The following is a 15,598-nucleotide window of genomic DNA, read 5'->3' as shown; positions in this document are numbered from 1 at the left end:
AAAAAATGGAAGGGTATCTTACTTGTCTTTTAATGCAATTCCCTCATTTTCACTTTTGGAAGTACTGATAGGGCAATCCTCTCATTGAGAGATGAAGCTTCTGTTCTTCCTTCTGAATCTGAGTGAATTTGCTACCGATTTTTACATATAGAATACAGCAGATCTCATGTTATGTGATATCAAAAAGTAGGTCATAAAGGGCCAGGCAACTTCTATTTTTCTGGCTGGGAATACTCACTCTTGGTGTCCTGAATCATCATAGAAAAAGCTCAACTGCCTTGAACACCCTAGTTACTCTAGTCAACAATCCATGATGAACCTGTTTTTTGTCTAATCTAGCCCAGTCATTAGACTGTAAGTGGAGAAGTAATCCTTAAAGTAGTTTCACTAGCTGTCTTAATCTGTTTGGGCTATTTTAACAAAAATATAGACTGGGTGCATTATAAACAACAGAAATTTATTTCTCACACTTCTGGAGACTAGGAAGTCCAACATCGAGGTGGTGGCAGGTATAGTGTCTGATGAGGCCCCACTTTCTAGATCACAGATGGCCATCTTGTGTTTTTACCTATCAGAAGGAGGCAAACGGAGCTTTTGGGGCCATCTTTTATCAGGCACTAATCCCTTTTATTAGGGCTCCACCCTCATGATCTAATAACTTCCCCAAAGTCATACCTCCAAATACTATCACACTGGGGAATAGGTTTTAGAATATGAATTTCTGGAGGGATGCTAACATTCAGCCTATTGCACCAGCCCTTGCTGTTCTAGCCCCCTGCCATTCATTCCAACCCCATTTTGCTCCTAGACATCATAACATAGAGAACAGCAACCCTCATTGTGCACTTTTTGAATTACCAATCTACAGAATTTGTGAACGTAATAAAATGGTTATTTTTTTTTTTTTACACTACTAAGTTTTGGGATAGTTTGCTAGGCAGCAATAGATAACCTGTACACCTGATAATGATGATTCATGAGCCATTTAGGATTCTGATTCAAGTCAGGTTAGTTCTGGGATTTCTTCTCCACAGGCTTAAGATTGTTTATTCCAATCTGTTAGGTCCTTCGTTACTAGTAAAACTATGGTTTCTATAATCTCTTTTCCTGCATTCCCAGTTTTTCTACATGTAGGCCTTAGACAAATAAATCCCTTTCATTTCACACTCAAGGAATGCATAGTAGGTACATACATTCCAGCCACCTTTACCTGAAAGCCTATTGTTATTTGTAAACATCTAATCTTGTTCATATATACTCCATTGAACTCCATATAGAATGATTATCATGAGGTGAGGTTTATTATGTTTTGTTAGTGGTGCTGAACACATCCGTGCTAAAGAAACTTTCCACATTCCTGGTAGGTATTGCTGCTGGCGATCCTGATATTCCTTTGTTTACTGCTGTGAATAGCCCAGGATTTCTTCATTTGAACTCTGTCTGATATTTAGAGTTTTTTATTTATTTATTTTTTTGCCTCACAGAACTATTTTAATTTCTAAATAACCCACTGAAAAATGTAACCAATAACAATGTCATTGAAGTATGTGCCTCTGCAGGAACTCTTTTTCTATAAGAAGTTAAAACACCTCAAGTGGTGTACATATTGATTTCATTTTAGCAGTTGTGTAAAGCGAAAACTTGAAAGCAGTGTGGAGATGCCACCGCTCCATTGTTTAGAACTTCCATGAGACCTTGTTCTCTTGGATAAGTCTTAACACTTCAGCCTAATAGCTAAGCCCTCCTTCAGCTAAGCCCACTCATCAGATTTGACCTGAAATTGTATTTACTTCCTACTGGTCCAATGGTGTCTTTTCAACAGTGCCTCGTGTAAGATAGTCTTTTGATCATCTTTTGAATCCAGCTCAAGTTTTATTTCTTCAAAGAAACCTTATACAGTGGAATGAAAAGAGAGCTGTACTCATCTCAGAAGAGCTACATTCATATACCAGCTCCTTCTCTAAAAGTCTTGGTTCGTTTCCGCAGAAGTTTGCGGTAATTTGTTATAATCTCTAAATACAGTGTTCCTCATCTCTCCTCTATAAATGAAAATAATAATACTTTCTCAATGTTTTCCTGGGACTGTTAGAAAAGGTAAGGATGTTAAAATATTTGTACACAATTGTAATGAGCTAATGAAAGCAATAAACCACAGGGACAATTACCAACAGCAATTGCCTAGAGTCTTGTACTTCACATATCTAATGCGTATCTGGCTCAATTTTATGTTTTCACCCTTGTTTTACTTTCTTCCTCAATGAATTTACATGAACACGCTTTATGTGTTTCTGGAAGAGTTTTGATTAAATACAAATTTAAAATAAATTAATGAAAGATGTTTAGCCTACATATTATGCTTTGAATTGTATTTATTAATATTTATGTTTCTAGACCATATCATGTTAGGTCATACATCATATGAGTATTATATTGCCAAATTAATTATGATCAGCTGAAAGATAGGTAACTTGTATCATGTATTTTTTTGTGTCTTTCTTCCAAATCCAACTGGTTTCAGATGGGCAATAAGTGATTTCTAAATGCACACAGAATATATTTGGCAAAACAGTTTCCAGTACAATGCCAGGCAGGGATTTGGAGGAAAACACAAACAAACAAACAAACAAACAAACAAAAAAAGTAGTTTATCTTACAGATCTAGGATTTATGACACAATTTTGTACCAACCAATGGCTTCCTCATTTGCATTTATGCAATTTTTCCAACCTTCCTACTAAAATATATTTTTTCCTAAATATATTCTAGTTTTGTACTCAAATATTTATTCTTACCCCTAATGACTCACTTTCAACTGGTTTTAAGTTGTCTGAAACATTTCCTTGTTTATTCCAAAACAACATTCAACACAACTACCTGATTTTGTCCATATTTGTTTCATTAATCCTTGAACATTGGTATTGGTCTGTAATTTTAAAACAAAATTGTAGCTGGTAGAAGTTTGCAAATAAACCACAAACTACTAGACAAAGAGTGATCCTATGTCTCAGAAGAGTTAACACCTGGCCTTATTAACTTAATGATACAAATTATCTAGATAGCTTAAAGTAGACTATGGTGAATAATGCATCTATTGAAATTATATTTTACTGAACATTTTCCCTGAAGCCAGTTCACACAGTTGACATGAAATGCTTATATAATCTTTATTTGTAGAGAAAATAAACCTCTACAATCTAAATCATCACAGATTCTTAATACATGATGGGCACATTAGCTCGCCTTCTGTTGGGTAGCCCTAAAACTGTTTTCCTCTCACAAAATGTATTTTTTCTGTTCCAACATCCAGAATGGAAAGATTCAAACTTTCCTCAATGGAAAGGCTGTCTGGAAGAATATCTCCAGCAACTATGCGTCCTTTGAATGGCCTTATCTACCCGTATTGTAGGAATCCATTTTCAGTATTCCCAGGCTTTTTGGCAATAGGTGATATGCAAATGAGAAGCACGAAATCATGGCAAACATCTATTATTAGTGCTCTGCTGCACCACTCATCTTCACTGTGCAGGCCTCTAGGCTTAAGTGAATAATAATCTAATTCAATTAAAAGTGCATCTAGAGAACCATGTAAATTTATACTTAGTGTTGATAACATGTTTTGTAGCTTTTAATATTTCCTGTTATGTACTATTCATAACCATCTTTGTAGTCTCTCTCTCTAAACAGTTTCCTGGTGTTTCTTACCCCAGCCATTCAATTTAAAATTTTAGCCAAAGTGTTTATTTCATGTTTGTAGTATTGAAAGTGAATAAAACAAATGACACACCTACCTTGTTACACAGATTAAATATAAGCTTCTTCCAGAACAATCCTTTTGTGAGATTAATATCTCATTAGTGAGTGGTATGAATATTTATCAATATTTAACAGAAAAGATTCTGACTTTGAATTCTATTCACCAATAATTAACACCCATACTGATGTTGTAAACGAAAGGATTTTGCATTCATTTTGTTGGCAGAATGATTTGAGACCAAGGAGGAAATGCCGTTTGACAACCTCTGCACATTCTTCATTCTAGGGAGAAATGCATTCTGCTGGCTGTCCAATCAATTATGCAGACAAAATGAATTTCATCATAATTCTGTCAACAAAATGCTAACTTGGTTAAATTATTCTCTCCACAAAATGAATTAACTTAAAAATCCTTTTGTCCACAAAATAGATTTAAGCATTTAGTGAAGCCTTGTAAATACTATTGTCTGTTAGTTTAGTCTGTGTAATGCAAATATGTGGATTGCCTATGTCAGCATACTTAGTTCTTCAGAGGTTAGGGACCTGTCTGGTGCAGCTTCCCTTTTTCATTTACAGTCAACTGGAGAGCAAGGTCGATTATCTAGAGAACAGTGTTTGGTAGATAAATGTGGCATTGTCCGAAAGTACTGTAAGTTGGATCCATTTGAACATCATGCACTTTTATAAAGTATAATGTAATAGGCTTGCCATCTAAATCTTTAATTAATGGCTTCAAATTCAACAAGTCATTTTAGAGATAATTTTTTGTAAAGAAAAGAGACTGTTGACAAGTTGCTGCCAAAGGAAAACTCTTTAAACATACACTGTATCATGTAAAAAGTATCCATGACCACCTTCTAGAATATTATTCTCCTATTTGATCATATTAGTGTTTTTAAATAAATGACTTGGTAAATGCATGAATGGTGAATTATGTAATAATCTAAAAAAATTAATTGGACCAAGCTTAGCTTACTTCATAGCATCCTTTTCAAAGGATTGTTCAACAACCCGATATCCAGAAACATACTATTTGATATTCACTTATTGACTTTACTTGTTTATTAAAATATGAAATAGTAGTTTAAGAGTAATATTTTTCTTTTTGATTCCTATATTTATTCAATCCTATAGACTGGCATGTGTCACCAAACCTAAATACAACTAGAACAGAGAGTTTTTAAAGTATTAAATATCATCTTTTCTTTCTATACTTTATTGGCTTTATTTAATAGGCTTGCCTATTAAATATTAACTTCTCTTATTCCAGTAGTTGTCAAATTATTTCATGTGAAAAATGATCATGTTTCATATCACACCTTTACAGGATTTTTTTTTGTTCAACTGGAATAGAATAGGCAGAAAAAGAGTTAATAGGAAATTAATTAAATAGCTTTTGCAGAAAATGTTTATGATCGAGAAGCATAAAGTTTAGGGGAATTCCAGTAATGGTAACAATATGAAAAAGAGGTGCCTTTCCAAAACATTGCCTAAAAACCAATAAGTATATACTGTTGGGGTTTAAAAAATTAAAATGTTGTGACAATTCTGTATCACTTAAAAAAATAATGTCTTGAACATACACGTGCATGTATCCTTTCGGTAGAACAACTGATTTTCCTTTGCGCATATACCCAGTAATGGGATTCTTGGGTCTAATTGTAGTTCAACTCTTAGTTCTTTGGGAAATCTCCAAACTGTTCTCCATAGTGGATAGACTAATATACATTCCCACCAATAATGTATATGTATTCCTTTTCCTCTGCAGCCTCACCAGCGTCTTCTATTTTTTGACTTTTTAACAAAAGCCATTCTGACTGGTGTGAGACGGTATCTCATTGTGGTTTTGATTTGCATTTCTCTAATGATTAGTAATGATGAGTATTTTTCATGTATGCATTGACTGTGTGTATTATCCTATTTTGGAAGTGTCATTCCATCTCCTTGCCTACTTTTTAATGGGGTTGTTTTTTGCTTGTTGATTTAAGTCTCTTATAGATTCTGGATATTAGGCCTTTGTGGGATGCATAGTATGCAAATATTTTCTCCCATTCAATAGGTTGTCTATTTCCTTGATAGTTTCTCTTGCTGTGCAGAAGCTCTTTCATTAGGCCTCACTTTCAATTTTTGTTTCTGTTACAATCGCTTTTGAGGACTTGGCCATAAATTCTTTTTCAAGTCCAATATTGAGAAGGATATGTCCTGGGTTTTCTTCTAGCACTATCCACAATAGCAGAAACATGGAATAAAACCAGGTGCCCATCAACACTTGATATGGTTTGGCTGTGTTCCTGCCCAAATCTCATCTTGAATTGTAGATCCTATGATCCCCACATGTCATGGGAGGGACCCAGTGGGAGGTAATTTAATCATGGGGGCGGTTACCCTCATGCTGTTCTCAGGATAGTGAGTGAGTTCTTATGAGATCTGATGGTTTTATAAGGGGATTTTTTCCCCTTTTGCTTGGCACTTCTCCTTCCATCATGTGAAGAAAGACATGTTTCCTTCCCCTTCTGCTACAATTTTAAGTTTCGTAAGGCCTCCCCAGCCATGTGGAACTGTGAGTCAATTATACCTCTTTATAAATTACCCAGTCTTGAGCAGTTCTTGTAGCAACATGAAAACAAACTAATACAACAGCGGACTAGATAAAGAAAATATGGTATATATACACCATGGAATACTACACAGCCACAAAAAAGAATGAAATCATGTCCTGGAGGCCATTATCTTAAATGAAAGAATGCAGAAACAGAAAACCATATATCAAATGTCATCACTTATAAGTAGGAGCTAAACATTAAGTATACATGGACATAAAGATGGGAACAGTAGACACTGAGGACTACTAGAGGTGAAAGAAATGGAAGGGCAAAGGGCTGAAAAATCACCTACTGGCTACTATGCACCCAAAAGGGTGATGGGATGAGTCATACCCCAAACCTCATCATCATTCAATATACCTTTGTAATAAACCTACCCATGTACTGCCTGATTCTAAAAAGTTGAAAAAGAAAAATAACAACAATAACAAACAATGTCTCCAATGGTTTTACTGTCAGAGTGAAATAAACTATCAATAAATGTAGAGATCAGCAGATTTTCTTTCTGGATACGAAAAAGACGTAATAAAACCATTTAAGTGTATATGTGAACTGAATTTTACCACTGGGTTTAGACTTGAAATAAAATGAGAATCAATAATAAAGTTCAGAATTATTTTTTCTTTTTGTGTAGTTTTGTTTCTGATAACTCCATTGCTATATTCCTAACATGAGAGCAGAGACTGGCGGCACTTAGCAGATTTTCAACAAACATTTGTTGAATGATCAAATGAACAATCATAAATTCTCCTTCTCTGAAAGTACACCATATTTCCTGTAACTTAACCAAGATATACAACATTTCGCTTTCTCCCTAAAAATGTTAATCTTCTGTCATAAATAACAGCAATGGGTGAAGAAAAGCGGCAAGTAAAAAACATTGCTAGACTCGTCTACTTTTGACAACAGAGGCAAAATTCTCATTTGCAGAAATAAAAACTAGAGTTCTAATGACATTTGCTCCTGTTTGGGCCAAATATATGCATAAGAATTGGGTTCCCTTTTTTTTTCCATAATATCATTTTCTATTCTGTTATATATGGAAGACACAAACTTTAAAAACTATTGTATTTAAGAGAGGTCCAGATAATATAATCCAAGCCATACTACTAATAATAACAAAGTTAAGGACAGCGGTGACTAAAAATGGGACGGTTAAGTCCTATGACATACTTCAAAAATTCTAGAAAAAAGAACGACTAGCTGGAAGCTTGTAGATGACTAAATGCACATGGATTATCATTCTCAAATTTTGAATACTTGAAAACATTGTAATCCAATACTGTTATCATGAGTCTCAAAATCTCTGCTACAGTGACGTTTTCTTTTATAATTTTATAGTCACAAATTAAGACTGGCATATATATACATGTATTTATATATGTAAGTATATATTTGTTTATACATATGCCTATATTTACATACATATATTTGCATAATTCTATATCTAAGTCCTGTTTTATTTTAGGATATAAACGAAATTATATATTATTGACATCATATATCACATATATATCACAAAGACAGCACTAATGATTAAATGTTGGTCACATGATCCATAGGCTGATTCAAAACACATTATATACAATGCATAGTACTTATTAATTATGTTAATTTTCTACTATAGATGTTTGGCAATATAAAAATGATAATAGCAATTATCTCTGCTTCCTTTTTATATTTTACTTTTTTTTTTGGTTTTTTCAACCATAGCACATATTGCTTTTTAATAAAAAAGCATTTAAAAATAAAATATATTTTTATAAACTCAGCTTAAATATATATATAAATAATATCATAAGGCTGGGCACAGTAGCTCATGCCTGTAATCCCAGCACTTTAGGAGGCTGAGGTGGGTAGATCACTTGAGCCCAGGAGTTCAAGACCAGCCTGGCCAACAGGACAAAACCCTGTCCCCACAAAAAATACAAAAATTTGCTGGGCGTGGTAGTGCACACCTGTAATCCTAGCTACTTGGGAGGCTGAGGTACAAGAATTGCTTGAACCCAGGAGGCAGAGGTTGCAGTGAGCTGAGATTGCACCACTGCACTTCAGCCTGGGTGAAAGCAAGACTCTGTTTCAAAAAATAAAAAATAAAAATAAATAATACATATTTTAATACACTACATTAACAATAATTTTTTAGGCTAATATTATATAGTATACGTGAGTGTGTATGGATATCTTTGTGAATGTGGTGTGGCAAGGGGAATAAGGAAACATACTCTCGTATTATGTCATACTAAATACCGATTATCACTTTGTGTAGAAATAATACCAAAATGGGCCGGGCGCGGCGGCTCACGCCTGTAATCCCAGCACTTTGGGAGACCGAGGCGGGCGGATCACGAGGTCAGGAGATCAAGACCATCCTGGCTAACAAGGTGAAACCCTGTCTCTACTAAAAATACAAAAATTAGACAGGCGTGGTAGCGGGCGCCTGTAGTATCAGCTATTCGGGAGGCTGAGGCAGGAGAATGGCGTGAACCCAGGAGGCGGAGCTTGCAGTGAGCCGAGATCGCGCCACTGCACTCCAGCCTGGGCGACAGAGCGAGACTCCGTCTCAGAAAAAAAAAAAAAAAAAAAAAAATACCAAAATGCTTGTAAACTTTAGGGGTCATGTATGTAGTCTTGCCCAATTCTACAGTGTAGAGCCAAGTTTGACCAAGATAAACTCCTTTATAACATGACACCATACTTACACTCCCACACCAATCAGTCATTGGAGATGTACCTCCCAGGGAAGCGACATAACCATGAGCAAGCAGGCTTTCTGAACCTGAGGCAATCCTTGAAGGGGCTGTCTGCTGACAATATTCCCAGCAGCTGGAGAAAGAAGACTTTCATCAATTAGGGATCTGAAGGGAACATCACAAAATTCACAATGAACCTTTTGCACCAATCCAATCCTTCGGCTCCAATTACCTATAAACAGTATATTTTCTAAGGATCAAGTTGTTTAAAATGATACAATTGTGTGTTTATGTGCATAGAAGAAAGCGTGAAAAGTAAGAGACAGGGATCTTTAGACATGCACTCCTGATCAGGCTCGGGCACTCCAACGTCCCATCTTGTCTAAAGTTTCCTTGCCAAGTTTGAGGTGAAAAAGTTTCTGTTCATTTTTCCTGGACTTCTGAGTTATAATTAGTGGATCCATGATATAGTCACATATTCATAGAAACAGTAAAGTCTAAATCCATACTGAGGAAGGAAAACATTTTTCCTAATTGCAATATTAGCTACACAGATTTCTGGCCAAAAATAATACAGATTTATAGTACTGCACTGATCAGGATTGGTCCATTTTATTTACTCTTCTTCTTTCAGACTGTATCTTAGACCTGAGGCAGAGGAAATTGTCTTCTTACCTTTATTTGCCTGGAGAAATTATATTCTTTTTTCAGGATTAAGCATAGGTGCTATGTTCTCCAGTGAGCTTTTCCTAATTCTCAATATGAATTGAAACACTCTCCTTTGTGTTCATATAGTATTCAATGAATAATTCCAATTATGTATCTTATCATACTAAAATTACCTTTACTTATAGAACTCTTATCCACTGGAATGAAAATTCCTTAGACTTCAGGGCTGTTTCTTAAAATGTATTTTTGTTTTAGCAGTAATGAAACCACTAGCTATCACATAGAAGACATTTGCTATTGAATAGGAAAATGGCAGATTCTGCACAACCTCATTCCTGGATAAAAAGTGTGCTCCCAAATAGAGGATTTGGGCGGAAAATGAATTGATTAGTGTCTAGTTTCCATTAGTTGAAAGCCCACTGTATGCTGGGCTGGGAGACAGGCAGTGTTAACGTCACCACTTTGCATCTACATGTTGATTCCTTTATAGAGCTATACAACAGATATAGAAACTGAGGCATAAAGAAGTTAACAAAAAAATAAACATGTTATGGGTAACACTGTTAGTGAAGGATAGACATGAGAACCAAGTGATCTGATAGTTTTTCTTTTTTTTTAACATAGACCTCCAGAGAATTCAGCTGCCCAAAGTTGGTGAAGTTGGTGAAATGCATTAATTTTTTAGCCAATAGGGTCAAATGAAATATTGTATGGAAAACTGGTTAGCAAGTGACAATTTAGTTTCTAAAACTCCTGGTTTTCATAATAATATTTGTTGTTATTTTGTGAAGCTTTTGTGCTTCCAAGTTTTTTAATTGTTATTAAAAAGGCTCACATAACTAATGTCCTGTTCCACAGGGAAGGCTAATGTTGGTTAGAAAGCTTATTTCTATTATACTTTCTGTCAGCACAAGAAAAAGAAAGAAAAAGTGCTTCTATACGGATGTTTTCTATTTTGTATTATAATTACTATCTATTCCAGCAATTGCATTTTTGAAAGAAATATTACAAAAGAAGCAGGCTATGGTAAGCAAAGAAGCATATTGGTGATAACTTCATGCGAATAGTGACAGTCTTTTGAGTTGCCAGCATTACACAATAAACCGTGCTGGAACTAAAATAACTTGAGATTGGCTACATTGTATCACTAAATACCATTTCTCATCTACATCTTCTTGTACAGGCTGAGAAGTTAACGTTTAGCAGAAGTGAAAGTCAACAATAACAGGAGCAAAATGTTGCATTAATATTTAATGTAATACTTTTTGAGAGTATAAAGGGAATAACACCATTCAAATGCAAATGTAGTCTCTAAGGATGATGTTTTACTGAGAATACCTTTATTTTGCTGAAGTTTTCCTTGTGAGAAATAAGAACACTGTAAATAACTGTAAGCTTAGCTTCTAACATTTTTATATGAGTCTGTGATGGTCTTCTCACTTTTTCTATAGTTCTCTAAAACAGTAGTTCCTAAACTCTGGAATTTCGCACATCAGTAAATAAGGATATTTTCTTTTAAAACTACCATATAATGTTAACCATTATTTAATAAAAGTAATTTTAACCCAATAATTACAAAATAAATGATAGTCCTATAATTGAACATATTTGGTTTTATGAAATACTATGCAAATAGTTCTTTTCTCTTCCTTCCTTTGCATTCAAACACACAAAATCTATGCTTGGCATACAAAACTAATTCTCATTTTCATCTCAATTGAAAAAAATATACACAGATAGTCCTTGGATTCAAAGTGGTGTTTTTTTGTTTGTTTGTTTGTTTTTGAAATGGAGTCTCCCTCTCTTGCCAGGCTAGAGTGCAGGAGCACGATCTCGGCTCACTATAACCTCTGCCTCCCAGATTCAAGTGATTCCCCTGTCTCAGCCTCCCAAGTAGCTGGGACTACAGGTGCATGCCACCAAGCCCAGCTAATTTTTGTACTTTTAATAGAGACGGGGTTTCACCATGTTGGCCAAGATGGTCTTGATCTCTTGACCTCCTGATCTGCCTGCCTCAGCCTCCCAAAGTGTTGGGATTACCGGCCTGAGCCACTGCCCCTGGCCCTGGTGTGTTTTTATAAACTAATTCACTTCTTATTTAACCTTATTCGATTTCAATGAAAAAGTCAAATACCTGAGAAAGTTCACTCTGCTTGGTGTTCACAGAATGTATTAAATCAGAATATATTCTAGGCCTCAGTTTACTTGATTGCATATTTCAAAAAGTAGATTCATATTGAAATGCTAAATTTCAATAAGAAACAAATGTTCTATAAAAGAAATCAATCGAACATTTTATAACTTAGGAAAATTGACTATTCTTCTAAGAGATTTGGACCAGAGAGTGTTTCTTTAATGATAAAATCATTTTATCTTTTTCTTGTTATTTACAGAACAGAATGAAAAAGGCAGCCTAATTCCCTAAGCTATTATATCACAACATCTGAATTTATGCATATGTTCAAAATGGCTTCACAAGCTTGCAGAGAAGGACATTACTGTCAGTGGGAGATATGATTCACTACTTTAATAAGCTCTGTTTATGGATTTCAAGACAAATAAAACATATATGATCTCCAGTAAGCAAGTGGGTAAATAACAGTTGAAATAAATTGGTTAAGAGAGAATTTCTCCCTAATCCCTATGATTCTGATAAACTCATTTCAGGAAACTATATTCATTCCAAGGAAAATAAAGAATAAATAAGAAAGAATTTTAGAGCTGAACAAAAATAATTAAGGATTTTTGTGAGAAAAAAATAAATCACTTGGCTAAATAGCAACCAAATAAAGTTTACATTAAGCGACTATGAATACTCACCAGGCATAAATACAAAAGAAACAAATTATTTGGCAGACTGCATGGAAACATAAGTAACAACAGCTAATACCAAATGATTTTCTCAAAGAAATCTTAGATAAATAATTTTCAGAGATTGAAGAAGTAAACTGTTGAACTCTGAATCGAGCATTTTTAAATTCCAAAACACTATGCTTTCTCATTATTCATATAACTCCAAAGAAAAAGACAGAACACTTGAGTAGTTCCTATCAAAAGTTTTGCACTTCAGTGTTCATATATTTACCTACAGGTTGTGTGCAAGACAACTCTGGTGAGACTGTGTATCCAGAAACTCCTCAGGGCAGCCCCCATCCCTGCTGTCTTACTCCGGACCATGCTATGCTAATTAAGTATAGTCAGTAACAGGACTAAACTCTCTTTCCGAGAATGGCTGGGATCCAGAAAGAAGACAACTGAAGGAACTTGTCTGAAGGATCAGGTATTAGGAGGGTATCAAGACAGCAAGTCATAAAGAAAGGAAGGGGTGTGTGTGTGTGTGTGTGTGTGTGTGTGTGTGTGTGTGTGTGTGTGTGTGATGAGCAGCAGATAATGGCAGAACAGTGTTAAATGAGCAGAGCGCAGGACTGTGAGTTTTAGGTCAAAGTAGAAGAGCTGGCATCAGTGAAAAATGAGACTCCAATAAGGACACCCGATTTTTTCAGAGTGTAAGAAAGACCCTGAAACTAGAGGAGCTGAGGCAGTTAATACGGAATCAAGTCAGGGAATTGGGCACATGAATATACACTGAAACTCCATAGACAGGGATACAGGGAAGAAAACAGGGGCTTAGTCACAGGAGAACAATGAAAACTCCAAAACTCAGAGTACTAAAAGTACAACAAATGCCACAATGACAGTAAAACACAAGGCTGATTCATAAGCTTTTAAGATATTCATAGTTTTATTACTTGAAAGCCTTCTTATAATCTGAACAGAGTCCAGATCTGTGGCAAAAATGAAGCAGAAAATAAGACTTAATTCGGCAGTCCTTAAATATTCTAATCTTTTTTGTTGTTGTTTTTCTTTTTTTTATGAGACAGAATCTCACTCTGTCGTCCAGGCTGGAGTGCAGTGGTGCAATCTCTGCTCACTGCCATCTCCACTACCTGGGTTCAAGTGATTCTCGTTTCAGCCCCTCGACTAGCTGGGGCTACAGGCGCCCACCACCACGCCCAGCTAATTTTTATAGTTTCAGTGGAGATGGAGTTTCGCCACGTTAGCCAGGCTGGTCTTCAACTCCCGACCTCAGGGAAAGATTCTAATCTTTGTGACAGGATCCCCAAAAATCCCACTGAGATTTCCTCAGTTGTAGTAACAGCAGTCTTTCAGCTTTCAAGTTATCTCACAACTAAGTCAGCTAGGCATTATACAATTCTTCCCAAGGATCTGTTGGATGAAGAGAAGCTGGTCACAGGAAGTACTAGTAGTATGAGGATCGAAAGTACAGTATAGGTAGTATTAGTTTCTAAGTCTTCTGTACTGGCATCCAGTGACATACTGCCACAACTTGCCTAGCAAGTTACTGTTTATCTTATAAGTTTATTTACCTCAGAGGAAAATGTTAGAGTTCAAATCAATTTAACTCATTTTATTCCATTCACAATTATTTATTGGTTATTATCATGTGGCAGGCATTGTACTAGGGCTTAGAATACAGACATGAATAAAATAAAATTATTGTTTTCAAAACCCAAAGTAGTCTAGCAAAGAAATACACATAAACATCACATACATCTCACAGTATATTTTTATGACTCCTTTATAAATGCAGCAATAGGACCATGCATACTGTAACAAACTCATTAACAAAGACAAAAGCACAGAGTGTGAGTGATTAACTCTGAGGACCTTTTTTTTCTTTTTTGAGACAGGTCTCGCTCTGTCACCCAGGTGGTGTGATCACAGCTCACTGAAGCCTCCACCTCCTGGGCTGTTAGAGGGCTATTGGAAAAGGTCAACGATGAATTTCCCACTGACATTAAAATTTGTCTAATCTCTTCAAAACACAAAATTGGGTTGTGTCATAATTGGGTTGTTACCAGTTTTTTATGTGGCGGGGAGGAGTCTATGAAAGAATAGGTTGAATTATTTTGTCAAGTTTTAAAAGTTAAGAATGGTTTACCAGGCCGGGCGTGGTGGCTCACGCCTGTAATGCCAGCACTTTGGGAGGCCGAGGTGGGTAGATCCCCTGAGATCAGGAGTTCGAGACCAGCCTGGCCAACATGGGGTGAAACTCTATCTCTACTAAAATACAAAAATTAGCCAGGGGTGGTGGCAGGTGCCCATAATCGCAGCTAGTCGGGAGGCTGAGGGAGGAGAATTTCTTGAACCCAGGAGGCAGAGGTTGCAATGAGCCAACATCACGCCATTGCACTGCAGCCTGGGAAACGAGAGTGAAACTCCACCTCAAAAAAAAAAAAAAAAAAAAAAAAAAAAACCAGAAGAATGGTTTACCAGCATTTCCAGACTTGCCTTCTTATTCCCTTTTCCACCTGCTTTGGTGTCACAAATCATAATACCATTTTATCTAGAGCAAATGCACAAAGTGTCATAGTCAATTTGTAGTGTCCGATGATAGCCCTCAGCTGTAGGGTAAGAAGTTTTAGGAACTGAAAGAGCCATTACATAGACAAAGACAATAAAGTAGGAGACGGAATCCTAAAATCCCCCAATTCTTAAGCCAACAAAAACAAAAATGAAACAAAACAAAACCAAAAAAACCCCAAAACTGATTTGAAGACTGTAAGGCAAAAATGTGATTTTTCCTTTTTGTAATATGTTCAATTAAAAACTTCATATATAAGTGATTTAACTTTTTAATAATTTTTAAACTATAGATCTACAAACCTAACTAGAGCCAAGTGCAGTATTTAAATATTCATTGAATAAAGTAATGGATGAGTTGGAGAAAGAATTACACTATATAACACTACAAATTGAGATCAAAAGGATTATCTTAATATTCCTAACCTATCCTAATGGGATTATTTTTGACCTTGGAAATGGAATCAAAGTGGTCTCTGACTATAGCATTTTTAC

Source organism: Gorilla gorilla, chromosome 11 (assembly GCF_029281585.2).
Source record: "Gorilla gorilla gorilla isolate KB3781 chromosome 11, NHGRI_mGorGor1-v2.1_pri, whole genome shotgun sequence".
Lineage (NCBI taxonomy): Eukaryota > Metazoa > Chordata > Mammalia > Primates > Hominidae > Gorilla > Gorilla gorilla.
Note: the sequence above shows the minus strand (reverse complement) of the source record.